Source organism: Macrobrachium rosenbergii, chromosome 50 (genome assembly GCF_040412425.1).
Source record: "Macrobrachium rosenbergii isolate ZJJX-2024 chromosome 50, ASM4041242v1, whole genome shotgun sequence".
Classification (NCBI taxonomy): Eukaryota; Metazoa; Arthropoda; class Malacostraca; order Decapoda; family Palaemonidae; genus Macrobrachium; species Macrobrachium rosenbergii.
In genome coordinates this window covers 18,735,001-18,750,064 of record NC_089790.1, presented here as the reverse complement: position 1 = coordinate 18,750,064, position 15,064 = coordinate 18,735,001, and the positions used below count along the sequence as shown (strand labels likewise).

Genomic DNA, 15,064 nt, shown 5'->3' with positions numbered 1-15,064 from the left:
AAAATCAAATATAGGGATCCTAAGGTTTTAAGTATATATACAACATGGATGATATATGTAATTATTCACATCTTCCTTTTAAATTCCATCATTCTTGAAATGTGAAAGGAGAGATTTTCTAGAAGGATTAAGGATTTCCGCCGGGTGGAGAGGAATGTAGTCGTCCACCTATAAAGGTACTCCACTCATTTCACTACTAGGAGAGAGAGAGAGAGAGAGAGAGAGAGAGAGAGAGAGAGAGAGAGAGAGAGAGAGAGAGAGAGAGAGAGAATTTAAGCCAAATGGAAAAAAATAAAGCAGAACCTTTTAAACGTTTTCAACTCGATGTAATTCCAAACCTACTGGAGGTGTCAGCCCCAAACTTCCTGAATTCAAGCAAAGAAAAACACGAAGAACTACTATGTAATATAAGATGAAAATACCCTTCATCCAGCATCTCCAAACATAAAAAAATACAAAAAAAGGCAAATCCGAACAAAGACACTCCCGGAAAGTTGAAAGAAAAACCGTTAATGTCATTTAATGACCCTCTAAAAACGACCAGGAAATCAACACAGCAATGCAGCGATGAATGTGCACACCCAAGAAGAAACAAGAAATAGTAATTAAAACAAGGGAGAAAATATCAAGAACATTATTCCTTTTAATAAAAGTTCATTTACAAATAAACTTTTAATGTCTGTTTGGACACAGACGTTGTCGACACATTTCGAAATCCCTTGGTGACCTCTTGAAGATTTAAGTAACTTAAAAGGGTAAGGGATACTTGGATCAAAACACGAATACTCTCAGAGAGAGAGAGAGAGAGAGAGAGAGAGAGAGAGAGAGAGAGAGAGAGAGAGAGAGAGAGAGAGAGAGAGAGAGAGAGACCTATAGTAGAAGTAGAATTTGGTTTGCGTTCACAAATTCCAATTGATAACAGAAAATAAATTTTTATGACCATGCACTTAAACCATATAACCACTTCCTAGGATTCTCTCTCTCTCTCTCTTCTCTCTCTCTCTCTCTCTCTCTCCACACACACACACACACACACACACACACACACACACACACACATATATATATATATATATATATATATATATATATATATATATATATATATATATATATATATATATATTATATATATACACACACACACACACACACATTACCGCATTACAGCCTTCAAATGCCCTAACGGCTCTATAAAGACGGAAGTGACATCATGAAGTCAAGCCAGCGAAGGTCACGTGACTGGCGAGAGAGAGAGAGAGAGAGAGAGAGAGAGAGAGAGAGAGAGAGAGAGAGAGAGAGAGAGAGAGAGAAACAATGGCTCTGGAGGGGACATACATACATGACCACCACCCGGATCCCTTTCTTGTTGAACACCGCCCCCCCCCATATAATTCCCCATGCTCCCTACCCCCTACCCCCTTACATTCGCTTCATTCTAACAAACTCATTGGTACTAATGAATTTATTTTATCGAAAGATGTATCGCATTACGTTTGAATACAGCTGTACACCGTTTGAGTCTTAAACTTTATTTCTTGTGGAATTACTGATCATTATAAGAAGTGGGGGGGGGGTAAAGAACCCAACAAAGACAACGAAACCCGCCCCCGGGGCCCCACTTCCCTCGTGATACACAGACCAATTATTGCACAAAGTCCTCCGGATCGGAATGAACGAGCTACGAGGCCCAGGAGAAGGAGAGAGAGAGAGAGAGAGAGAAACCTTGAAGCCTGACGTCACTGATGACGTCGGTCTTGAGTGACGTCACTAATACGTCCGGCTTCGTCATCGGTGGCGCAACCAGGCACCAGTGAGCTGGCTTGGCCTTTCTTTCCTAGTGCATACGTTGTCGAAATACGGGGAAGGATGTATACAGATATATAGATGGTTCATATATATATATATATATATATATATATATATATATATATATATATATATATATATATATATATATATATATATATACATATATGTGTGTGTGGGTGTTCTGCTCTGAGAGAATGGAATATATGGTGAAAAAGTAGGAAAGTCTAAGAAAACAATTCAGCCTTCTTTAAGCCTCTAAATCTTATAGTCTGCAGGAGAATATGCTCCTTAATATGACGTCAAAAGAGGGCCTTCACAACTTCACGTCAAAGCAAACATTCATTCCTTTTCACTATCAATGGACACCATTTTATACGAGTCATCAAAAACAACATTTTCACTATCAATGAACTCCCTTTTTAACAAATCATCAAATACAACATTTTCACTATCAATAAACTACCTCTTATACAAATTATCAAATTCAACCCTCAAATGGGGGCTTCTTGGAGCTTCAAGATCGAAACTGGACAAAAACTGGTTGGGCGGAGAGACGACTCGACAAGAATGACCAAGTGTGGCGGGGGAGCCACTATAGCACCTGGAGGGAATTCGAAATGATCTGGCTGAAACGTGAGTCATCCCCTTCTTTGGCGCCTTCGGCAGGAGAGAAAAAAAATCTGTGATCAAGGCTGATGACGGATATGCACCTTAGCAATGCAGTAATTGCTCTCTCTCTCTCTCTCTCTCTCTCTCTCGTTTTCGATGGTATTGAATTTGATAATTATTTTAAAATTGGTTTACTATTGAAGGTTTTGAATATATATATATATATATATATATATATATATATAGATAGATAGATAGATAGAGATAGATAGATAGATATGTATGTATGTATGTATATATATACATGTATAAATTTGTATATAAGTAACGAATAAAACGCCACATTCAATAATGCAATAGATACAATAACCACTTATTTCCACAAAGCTATCTTCTACGGATGATCAATTATAATAAATATAAAGAAAACACAAGATACTAAGTAGTCTGTGACCACTAACATTTCAATATCCCATATTGCATGGCAACCACTGCAATGCTTTGGCGCCACGCCCTAGGCAGGTAGAGCCCCTGGGAGAGAGAGAGAGAGAGAGAGAGAGAGAGAGAGAGAGAAAGAGATCCACGTCGTAATGAAAGGAGGATTCCCACTACGGATCTTCCCAGTGAAAGGAAATGCGTGGGAAATTATTTTGGCAAATCACATACAGATTGCAAAAAAAAAAAGAAAAAATAACACTTTCTCTCTTGGTTAAGCAAAAAATAGGATTTAGCCTATACGTCCAACCAATCACGCGATTAGTTGTGAATTTTTTAAGTTGTATAAAATTTCTAACAATTACATCTTGTCATGGATTGCCTTAACCATAACTTGTATTTTTAACAGAAATGGTTCCACCAGTGACAACTACACAATAGGTATCGCCAAGATTTAAATTACACACAGACATACATATATATAGGTGTATGTGTATATATATATATATATATATATATATATATATATATATATATATATATATATATATATATATATATATATATATATATAGGTGCATGTATATATATATACTGTATATATATATATATATATTTATTTATGTGTATTTAATTTCATAAGAAATTGACCATCTTTTGATAGAAATAGCCATTACATATGTTACAATAGACTGTTATACAAAGAAAATGTGAGAGAGAGAGAGAGAGAGAGAGAGAGAGAGAGAGAGAGAGAGAGAGAGAGAGAGAGAGAGAGAGAGAGAGAGAGAGAGAGAGAGAGAGTGAGTATGCATGCAGTCTCCGACTACAAAAAGCCCTACCATTCATTACAGGAACTAATAAGTATTTCTAGGACCTCACTATGCGGATAAAAAAAGTGTCCTGAAACTTCCAGGAAAAAAAGAAATATTCCAAGCAAAATAAAAAAACCGGATTTTTGCCTACTGGAATAAATGGCGAGGTAACACGGAAGGAAAAGCACGAGAAAACATCAGTTCGGGTAAATATTTCCCCAGAAACGTTCCCCCCCCCGCCCCCCCCAAAAAAAACATTTCCCGGACACGTCTCCCAAAACGTTCCCCAACCCCTACAAAAAGGAAGTTTCCGGGAGAAGTTTCACATGAAAAAGTTTCCCAAAATATTTCCGGGAGACGTCCAGCCCCTCAAAAAAATTTACATTTCCCGGAGACGTTTCCCAAAACGTTCCCCCAAAAAAAAAGTTTCCCAAAATGTTTCCGGGAGACGTCCCTTCCCCCCGCAACAAAAACAATTTCCAGGAGATGTTTCCCAAAACGTTCCCCCCCCCAAAAAAAAGGCTTCCGGGAGACGTTTCCTCCCCAAAAAGAGTTTCTGGGGGACTTTTTGAAAAAAATTTCCCAAACAGAAGTTCCCACACCCCACATCTACTACGAGAGCCTCTGCGACACGAAGCCGGATCTCTCTAAAAAGAGAGACTAAATTTCATTACATTAAGTGACAGCCGCTCCACAGTTTCAAGAATAACTAGGCTATCTGTCATCAGCCCACGGACATGTAAACACTGCCCTCTCCCTATTTGAATCATGAAACCTCCATTAAGCCAATATATTAAAAAGAAAAATAAAAAAACTCCATTTGTAACTGGTCTGGGTAGTACGAAGAGCGATCACTGACGCTCCACTAATGGTCCGGGGTAAACTAGAGCATGACGCATGCGCCTTGGTGAATCAAACCGAACGTAATGTAATGGCGAACACGATGTTTAAAAAATGGGTGGTTTCCCTTCTAATGGCCGTAATTACGTTGCCCGCATATGCGGGAAGGGAAGTCACATGTCAAAATCACGATTATTATCAAATTTGAAATTTAGGCTCGCTCTCTCCTCTCTCTCTTTCTGTCTCTCTCTCAAAACACAGTTAGTATAAAATTTGAAATTTAGGCTCTCTCTCAAAATCACAGTTAGTCTGTCTGTCTCTCAAAATCACAAATGGTATCAATTTGACATTTAGGCTCTCTCTCTCTCTCTCTCTCTCTCTCTCTCTCTCTCTCTCTCTCTCATTTGATTGTATTCAACGAAACAGTAACTGCCGCTATTAACTTTCATTAAATGGTAATTTTTTACAAACTACAAATAGCATATTAAATACGGTTTCTGAAACTAGATAAGAGTTCATTTCAGTTTTGAAAAAGATAATATAATAATTAAAATCTACCTATTCATAAGAGAGATGTTATGACTGAGCTTTCTCGAGAAGAAATGTATGTTAGCGAAAAAGGATAAGACACTTAACTTAATCCATACTCAAGGTTCCTTTAATTCCTTCACAGTTAACATGCATCTCGTGTATTGTCCCAGTTATCTGGGAATGAATCATCTCAATTGTTTTCTCCTTGCAGAGATAATACATTTGCATTAATTACTCAAAAAGAAACCTCGCCAACTTTGACATGGGAAATGTGAAACTTTCCATGGACACAAGTGATTATATTACTGCCCCCCCCCTAACCAATCTAATCAAAATTCAAGAACATTACATCAAGGAAGAAAATACAGGAACAGAAAAGGAGGGTGGTGAAGTCTAACAGGAGGAGGAGGAGGAGGAGGAGGAGGAGGAGGAGGAGGAGGAGGAGGAGGAGGAGGAGGAGGAGGAGGAGGAGGAGAAGTCTAACAGGAGGAGGAGGAGGAGGAGGAGGAGGGTGTAAGCGTGAGACGGTTCGAACCACGCCCCTGGCTGGCCATGCAGAGCGTCTCTTCCTTTTTATACTGATGATACCGCCCACGCCCCTCCTACACTGTACCTACACCAGGTGCCCACCTACCATGACCTCTCTCTCTCTCTCTCTCTCTCTCTCGCCACGGCTCGGGTCATGCCCCAGGGTTATTCATCAACCCCCTACCTGAAAGGGCAGACAAGACACAAAGGTGTTGTCGCAATGACTGTGGCATATCGCTTCCTACGAACAAATCTCTCTCTCTCTCTCTCTCTCTCTCTCTCTCTCTCATACAAGGGGGGTAATATGTCCTTTACTGAACAAAACCTGTCAACTTTCTGCTTCATTTCTCGTATATTTGGTATACCCAAAAAAGTCAAGGTATCAGAGACCTTGTTCCTTATCCTTTTATGAATAATTCTCCCTCTCTTCTTCCTCTTTTGGCCTTTCTCTTTCCCTTTTACGGTCCATTTCTTCTTCTCCTTGTTCTTCCAAGTTCTCTGCTGCTCGCTGCGATCCCTTTTGAAAATACCATCAAGGGAGAAGGTGGTATCCTGCTTGTCATTAAGCTGCTACGACGGAAGCAACAAATTGGGGAGTTCCTCTTCTCAGAGAGAGAGAGAGAGAGAGAGAGAGAGAGAGAGAGAGAGAGAGAGAGATTTAAGTCAACTCACGATTAAACAAGCACGTAAGTATAAAAACCAACAAAGGGGAGAGAGAGAGAGAGAGAGAGAGAGAGAGAGAGAGAGAGAGAGAGAGAGAGAGAGAGAGAGAGAGAGAGAGAGAGAGAATTTAAAGTCAGCTCACAATTAAACAAGAACGTATGTAAGAATAAAAGCCAACAAAGGAGAGAGAGAGAGAGAGAGAGAGAGAGAGAGAGAGAGAGAGAGAGAGAGAGAGAGAGAGAGAGATTTAAGTCAACTCACGATTAAGCAAGCACGTAAGAATAAAAGCCAACAAAGGAAGGAGAGAGAGAGAGAGAGAGAGAGAGAGAGAGAGAGAGAGAGAGAGAGAGAGAGAGAGAGAGAACGATCAACCTCATAAAATCAGGTCGAGCAATACACACCCTTGGGGTCATCACTTTCGCAATCTCTCAGTAAGGAATTGACGGAGGGTCATACTATCGGTTCAACAACAGCATAACAGGGCCAATCAACCAAGATTCTATAAAAGATACTACGATTTCTCTACAACTTTACAAGGAGACGTCGCCTCGACTCCTGACGAAGAGGTTGGAAGGTGGGTGTCACAGGAAGGAAGTGTGGGCAATGGGGGCCACAAATTACTTACCGTGAAACGTTGGCAAGTTTTCATCTCCGAGCAACACGGGCATACCCGTCGGACTCCAGCCTGCGGGGAGAAAGAATAAATATTTTAATATTTAATTATAGCCATAGCACAAATGCGTTTTGAACATCATTTCTATATAACAGGTTTGGGATTTGCCCCTCTTGGCCCCTCTCTTATATTACTCATTTTCGAGGGTCCAGATACACCAGTACATTACCAATAAATTCATAAATATGTACAAGTAATCAGCTCCAAGTAAGCACACCTATTCTAGTGTAATGTAATTCAACACTACAAACAGTAGCTGGTGAAACATTTGAGGTAACGACTTCAAAGGCCACGCCTTTGGAAATATGGAAGCTATAATTAAGGTATGATTTTTGTTTGTTTGTTGAAATACTGCGCGAAAACTGGTGGCAATGTTAGCGAAATTCCTATTGGAAGTTTCACGAAGTTCAACGGTACAAAAAAAAAAATACATTTTTCTAGTGAGTCAGAGAATCTGAATCCAGAATTCTCTTAATCGCTTTGCTTGCTGTTGGTGTCAGGTGGACCTTTATCTTAGAGTATTCTATTCTCTTAAAGGACGAATCTAGATGAGTCCATGCCGAAAACTTCCACTGATACCAAATACACATACAAATAGATTCACACCCTGTCTTGGATAATAAGACCATTCCTTGCCAATATCTTTTCCACTCCAATTATTAGTGGCTCTGTAAATCTTCTCCCCCTTCCCCGTCCTGACAACCAGATTAAACACTGTGTTCAGCAACCTTTCAGCCACCATTCTTTCCACATGACCAAACCATTCAAAAATACACTAGTCCATCCATATCCTCAAATCTCTTCTACCAATTCTTATTTCTGTCGCCACACTACTTACCCTTTAAAACACTTTTTACAACGCACTGTCCCCATTCAAAATCCTCCACTTCACTTCCATAAAGGGGAGTTGGCTCACCAATCCCTTTAAACAATGACAGTTCCTCCTCACCACCGGCAAAACATCAGCCATCCCACACTTCATTTCACAAATCTCTCTCATTCGTGTATATATATATATATATATATATATATATATATACACATACTATATATATATACATACTATATATATATACATAAATAATGAAGGATTTTCTTGTACGTGAAAGCAGAATGAATGACGCACAGTAATTGGGTAACTATGCTAATCGCCTCGGCAAAGACTGGCAATCTTTGATTGCCCTTCCTTCTTGTTATTACTCAATTGCCTAACCTTTCACGAGCCTCCCTCCATTTTGATACATCTTGTCATACTAGTCTCCTCTCTCTCTCTCTCTCTCTCTCTCTCTCTCTCTCTCTCTCTCTCTCTCTCTCTCTCTCTCTCTCATACATTTTACTGAGAGAAGTAAAAGCTGATTCACAAATTTATACCGTGAAGAAAAACTGAAATACAATGAAACTATACGTGACAATTAATCGAAAGGTTTAAGACATACTAATAGTTTACGGAGCTTACAGAACAAATGGCAACCAATTTATTTAATAACTGTACCATAAAAAAACCATTTAACTCGAAACTACCAAGACAAATCTTCCAAACTGTCATAAATAAAAATAAAAATCGGGGCAATTAACTTTTTCAGGTTCAAAAACATCTAAAACTGACTCTCACATTCCGTTTCAGGTTCAAAAACATCTAAAACTGACTCTCACATTCCGTCCTCCACAGACCTGGACACTTTTATACAGAAAGCTTTCACGTACAACACAACAAACTGTTGCAAACATACACGCACACACACGAGTACAAACACGCACACAGCTCTTGTTTTGTTCGCTTGAAAACTGCGTTCGTTTCGGTGGGCGACTTCGGTGAAAGCTCTCTCTCGGTAACCTTGCACCGTGACGGGTCATCCCTCCCCACCCCCTACCCCCACAATACACCTAGTAGTGTCTGGTTCCTCCCACGCGACTCCGGCTTCGGCTTAACAAAGACACAACGACAGAACACAAAGGTTGGACTCGCAGGTACGTATATATCTTAATATAGGCTATATGGTATAAAGGCAATACTACCTATTTCGGCAACTTGGTGGTTCTGTTTTCTGAAAGGAAATATTTTTTTCACCAATATACATTTATTTTTAGATTGATAATGACATAACAAAGTATGCTTTTTAATCCATCCAAATTTTCACGACAGACAGTTTCAAAATATAGCTTTTTAAAATATTTTCATAAACCTACTTCCGTAATTTCAGAATAGTTTTTCCTTAAAAACCATGTAAAATACTGCCTCCACAAAGAATATATCATTAGGGATATCATTGAAAAAAAAAGTAACTTCCAGATTACACACACACACACATAATTCACGTATATACGTACTTCTTGTGGCCAAAATACATACAGGAAATAATTTACTGCAACTTTGGGTATTGAATGTGCTTGATTGTGGAGCAGGAAAAGGAAATTCATGATCGCTGATTTGTTCAAGGAGAGAAAGCTGAATGTTTTGGCCCACAGTGTGACAAAGGTGAAAGGGCAGTGTGTGCAGAAGGGAAATTAGTAATAATAATAATAATAATAATAATAATAATAATAATAATAATAATAATAATAATAACAATAATATGGATACAAAATACACTAGACTTTATTTCACAGGGTACAGATTACCACTTGCAGAAATCCTAGACGCAAATACAGCATATAAGCGATACTAATAATTGTTCAGTTATTTACAAAATATACATTAAGCATTAGACTTTATATACATTAGTGTTTTGTGACAAATTGTACAAATTTCTTAACACTTAAGACTAGTTCGGTGTCGGAACATAAATTACTGAATTCATCATTTGAAATATACTTTACCTGAATTATAGTTTCGTAAACATGGCAGATGAAACTGGGAAATATTAATGGATGGCGGATAATGCGACAGAATTACTTGTCAGCGCTTTTGGTGCTGATGTTAAAACCTTTCCAGAATACGATCCTCAAACAGCTCTTTATTTCAAATTGAGAAGACAAGTTATCCATTTTTCCTTGGGCAACGTAAAACATATGTACGAGATCTAAGACATAGCCTTGTGGAACCCCCCATATTCAAAGTATTTATTTTTGATTTGTCTTTACAGATTGTGCACGAATATAAAAGTAACATCTGACTAAAAACTAGTCGCAGTTTTTTTCATCACTTTTATTAACATCAAGGGAAAACTCTGACAAAAGCCTTAGCAAGGTCACAAAGGGCAAACAGTGAGATTTTTGCCTTAACTTAGCAAGCTCATTAACGAAATGCTTTTGTTCCCAATCTCCTTTTTTCTTCTTTTGGACGTGTTAACTATTATTCAAATTAATTAACGATCTGAAATCTAACAGCTTTCAATATATTATACTAAAACTTTTATAATGTTCGTGATAGCATCACTTAGATGCTTCGCTTATACTTATGGTACATGTACGTAGATTACCCGACTTACTTCTCACTCACTTACATTTTCTTTAGTTTCGAGTGACATATGATGAGATCATCATTTCCGTCACCATAAAACAACATTTGTACTATTTTCCCAGAGATAATGCGTGTGTGTGGGTGCTGAAAGGTGTTTAGCTATGAAGCTATAAAAAAAACTATAACGGAGAAGAGGTTCAACGCCACAGAAATAAACTACTAAACTGAATGGAGTTTCCGTAACATGAACATTCAAATACGAGGATAATCGAGTTGGTAAGCGCTAACATCACGCAAAAGTATTGAGAAGACGAGAAAACAAGGCGAAGATTCTGCCTATATTAATGCCTGCAAATCAGGGTATCTAATCGGGAGATTTTGTTGTAGAGACTAGTCGTAATATATCTAGAAAGACTTCCAAATCAGGTGCAAACCATAGCAATTGTTAGCATGATCAATTAAGGGAAGTAGAACACACTTATAGTAATAATCTTGAAAAGAAGATATATAAAATAACAGAATAATGACCAGCAACCCAAATTTATCACTTTTCACGCTTGAAAATGCTGTGTGTCATGCAGGAAAAAAATCATAAAACAGCTCCGGTACATTTCAACGAAGTCAAGTTGTTTATTAATAAAAAAAAAAAAAAAGCCTGAGGCACAAAAAGCAAATATAGCGAAAGAAAAAACCTCGGGACGAGAGAAGTCAAAATGGAAAGATTTTCCACCACGGGAATAGAGAAGTCAGTGGAAGATTCTCTACCAGAATTTTGCTTGCAAAGTTCAGGGAAGCTGCTCAATTTTGTCCATTGCTCCAGTTGGAGGTTCTCCACCAGTAGCTAACAGCTGACGAGTGACTGAGCAAAGGACCTGAGATATCAACGTGGTACACAAAAGGTGGAACGGAATTATGGTAGCTTAGCTAATCAGTCATTCCTACTACCTTCAAAGCACCTTCTAGCCAGGCAAGTTAGTAACCTTACGGTTTCTTTTGGACGTTCTATATACAATGATGACAATAAAAAGATTAACAAGCGCCAGTTAAAAAAACAAAAAAAAAGCTTCCTTCCATAGATGAGATGAAAATTGCAATAAAGAAACTCAGTTTCCAAAAAATAGAACACATTCAAAGTTGAAAGGCACCGTAGAAATGTACACTTCCTTGCCCGAAGAATAATCACAAAGGATAGTATTCAATTAACTAATAACCTATATAAATGATTTATGAACACGCCCAGCTAATGGCCTATACTCGTTCTAGCCACGTGTGTCACATACCTGCAACGCAACCTGCATGTATTTGCAACAATTAACGCTACCAATAACAGTAAACATTTCAATGACGAACTCAAAGTCTCAGAACGCTCATGTTCAAGTGAATTTTATTCATACGTTTGGTATAGCGTTGGCACAATCTTCGGATCGACTTCTCCATGCCACGGGGCCTGGTCCATTGTTCGTCGCGTGTTTCCATCGATCGAGAAAGGGGAAGAGGAATGGGAAGGGGAAGGGGAAGATGGAGGGGGAGGGGATGTTTTCAGAAAAGGAAACGCGATATTTCCCTACCCACTAACCCACCAAACTGAACGCGAGTTGACAACGGAACAAACATTGTATATGACTACGTGTACACACAAACTCTCGATGTGTTTACTTAAACTCTCTATATAAACGGATGCGCAGCTATTCGTTGACGCTGTTACTGTTTACTGTTTACCCTTGCCGGCCTAGTTATGGTAACCATGCGTTTTATCTGATGAGAGAGAGAGTTCTGGCTAAGATCTCTTCATAATGTTAATGGCAGAAATTAATTTCTTGTTACGAAAAACTATCGATTAAACGTACAGAAAAACCAAACGAAATATATATATACATATATATATATATATATATATATATATATATATATATATATATATATATATATATATATATATAAAAGTTCTAAATGGCATTGCTTGTGAGGATAAGAACTGGTACAATAATAAAGTTATGTAGGGTACAGAAGAATTTGATATATGAGAGAGAGAGAGAGAGAGAGAGAGAGAGAGAGAGAGAGAGAGAGAGAGAGAGAGAGAGAGAGATTAGTTTGTGTCTTACCAGTTAAAGAACATGATGCTGGAGGGCCAAAAAGCTTTAAGAATAACGTTTACGGTATTTAATCAGTTATAGAATGATAAACCAATTTAAAAGTGATACTCCCATTTAAAAGCTTCAACCGCGATCGCTTGAAGACAGAAACACGAAAACTGGAATTCAACTTGATTCAACTTTCAACTGATACACTAGTTCCATGTTTACCTAGCATTCGTTTAACTTCGTCATATATTTAAATGAGTGAATACTGACAACTGATATAAATTAAAATGCATTACAGACACAAATCTTCCCTTTTAAATATAAAAATATGACTTTGTTGGTAAACGACATTTATGTTCTGCGCGCGATTCCTGTATTTTACAGAGAAATCTTTCTCATGGAAAGGAAACTCGACTCGAAAGGAGAAACAAGTCAGGCAAAGGAAAACTGATAAGGTTGAAGACTTGACATTTCTAGCATGAACACCACAACAGTGACGCTGGAAACACCGAAGTGTAAAAAAAAAAGAAAGTGACGAATCCGCCACTGGTGGGTTGCACGGTACACTGAGTTCTTCTTTCTAGATCATCCGCGTGGAGAGAGAGAGAGAGAGAGAGAGAGAGAGAGAGAGAGAGAGAGAGAGAGAGAGAGAGAGAGAGAGAGACATAAACTTCGAATGGAACTTTTTTTTTAACCTACTTTAGTCCAGATCAAAATATCACAACTTTTATTCCTGTCTCCCACAGATATATACTTTGTAAACATAAAGCGTACATACAATTCGGGCAAAAAAATTCAATAAAATAAAAAGTTGTAATCTTACTTTAGAATAATATAACATCAAAACTTTTTTTTAACTTCAATTTCAACATTAACACTACGAGTGAAATGTATCAAATTTATACCACCCTATTTTCAGAATAATCGTAAACGGGTACCTTCAGTTTCTTATGCTTCAGGATTCCTTGAAGTTAACATTTAACGTTTGCTATATTTGTTATGAACACAAAAAACACCTTGCAGTGAAGGGGGGAGGGGGACTTTAACGGGAGCGTGTATGCAGAAAGGGTCAATAGCGTGAAAAACCAAAAAGTGAAATGATACCTTTTCTTGGATTGCTGAAAACTAAAAAAAAAATAAATATATAAAAACAGAGTAATTTCAAGGCGAGGCTAAACTGACCTACTGCACTGCCCAGCAGCAGAGGCAGATTTGGGTTTTTTGAAAGCTCCTTACACAGTTGGACGTTGCCTGGAACAAGCCTTAAATATATGCCCCCCCCCGCAAAAAAAAAAAAAAAATTATGCTCTCATATCTTACAGGTAAAAAGAAAAAAAAAATTGCCAGACATTAATAATTCTAATACGACTGTTAGTGACTGCATTGTTACTCTCTGCGGCAAGCTCGTATTTGGGGAATCGGGTTAAGGCAATTACTGTACAAACACACGAACTACATCTATACAAATAAACACGAATGTTCAGGTAACCACAACCCTGGGGCCAATAAAACACTACCCAGGAACTACAACCAGGGGACCAATAAAACATTGTACCCAAGAACTACAACCCTGAACCAAAAAACACCGTACCCAGGAACTACAACCAAGAAACCATTAAAACACTGTACCCACGAACTACAACCTTAAAGCCAATACAACACTGTACCTCGAAACTACAACCCTGGGACCAATAAACACTGCACACAGGAACTACAATCCAGAAACCATTAAAACACTGTATGCAGGAACTACAACCCTGGGACAAATAAAACACTGTACCCAGGAACTACAACCCTGGGACCAATAAAACACTGTCCGCAGGAACTACAACCCTGGGACCAATAAAACACTCCGCAGGAACTACAACCCTGGGACCAATAAAACACTGTCCGCAGGAACTACAACCCTGGGACCAATAAAACACTGTACCCAGGAACTACAACCCTGGGACCAATAAAACACTGTCCGCAGGAACTACAACCCTGGGACCAATAAAACACTGTCCGCAGGAACCACAACCCTGGGACCAATAAAACACTGTACCCAGGAACTACAACCCTGGGACCAATAAAACACTGTACCCAGGAACTACAACCCTGGGACCAATAAAACACTCCGCAGGAACCACAACCCTGGGACCAATAAAACACTGTACCCAGGAACTACAACCCTGGGACCAATAAAACACTGTCCGCAGGAACTGCAACCCTGGGACCAATAAAACACTCCGCAGGAACTACAACCCTGGGACCAATAAAACACTGTACCCAGGAACTACAACCCTGAAGCCAATAATGCACGGTACCCAAGTAGGCTACACTGCCTCGCATATCCATGCGGACCAGCACGCTAATAATTTATTGCCAATCGTAAATGGACTAAGAGAAAATATTACAAACCTCCACCAGACAAGCTTGATGCGAGTGCGGGCCAAATTACGTCACGCAAAAACTGTTGTTAGGAAAATGGATCCAGCCTCTCTCTCTCTCTCTCTCTCCAATCCGCTAACACAATGAAGTTTCTAAACAGTCACGCTCAGAGGGAAATACAAACTCACTTCTGTCTTTTTAATCTGGTAATTTCGCAGCTTCAAATTAGGAAAATCAATTGATAAAAACTATTCTATTCCGATTTCAGACACAAAAAATCTGAGAGAGAGAGAGAATTTTAAATCAGGAT

General features: G+C 38.6%; 1 protein-coding gene across 3 annotated transcripts in view; it reads right to left on the bottom strand.

Annotated features, from left to right (window-relative positions):
- LOC136832690 (uncharacterized) overlaps positions 1-15,064 on the bottom strand; it is a 279,608-nt gene that overhangs the window by 71,276 nt on the left and 193,268 nt on the right. For all 3 annotated transcript variants that reach the window (XM_067094081.1, XM_067094080.1, XM_067094079.1), the window contains one exon: positions 6,856-6,915. The gene's annotated coding sequence lies outside the window, so the exon portion shown is untranslated. The remainder of the gene's footprint in view (positions 1-6,855; positions 6,916-15,064) is intronic.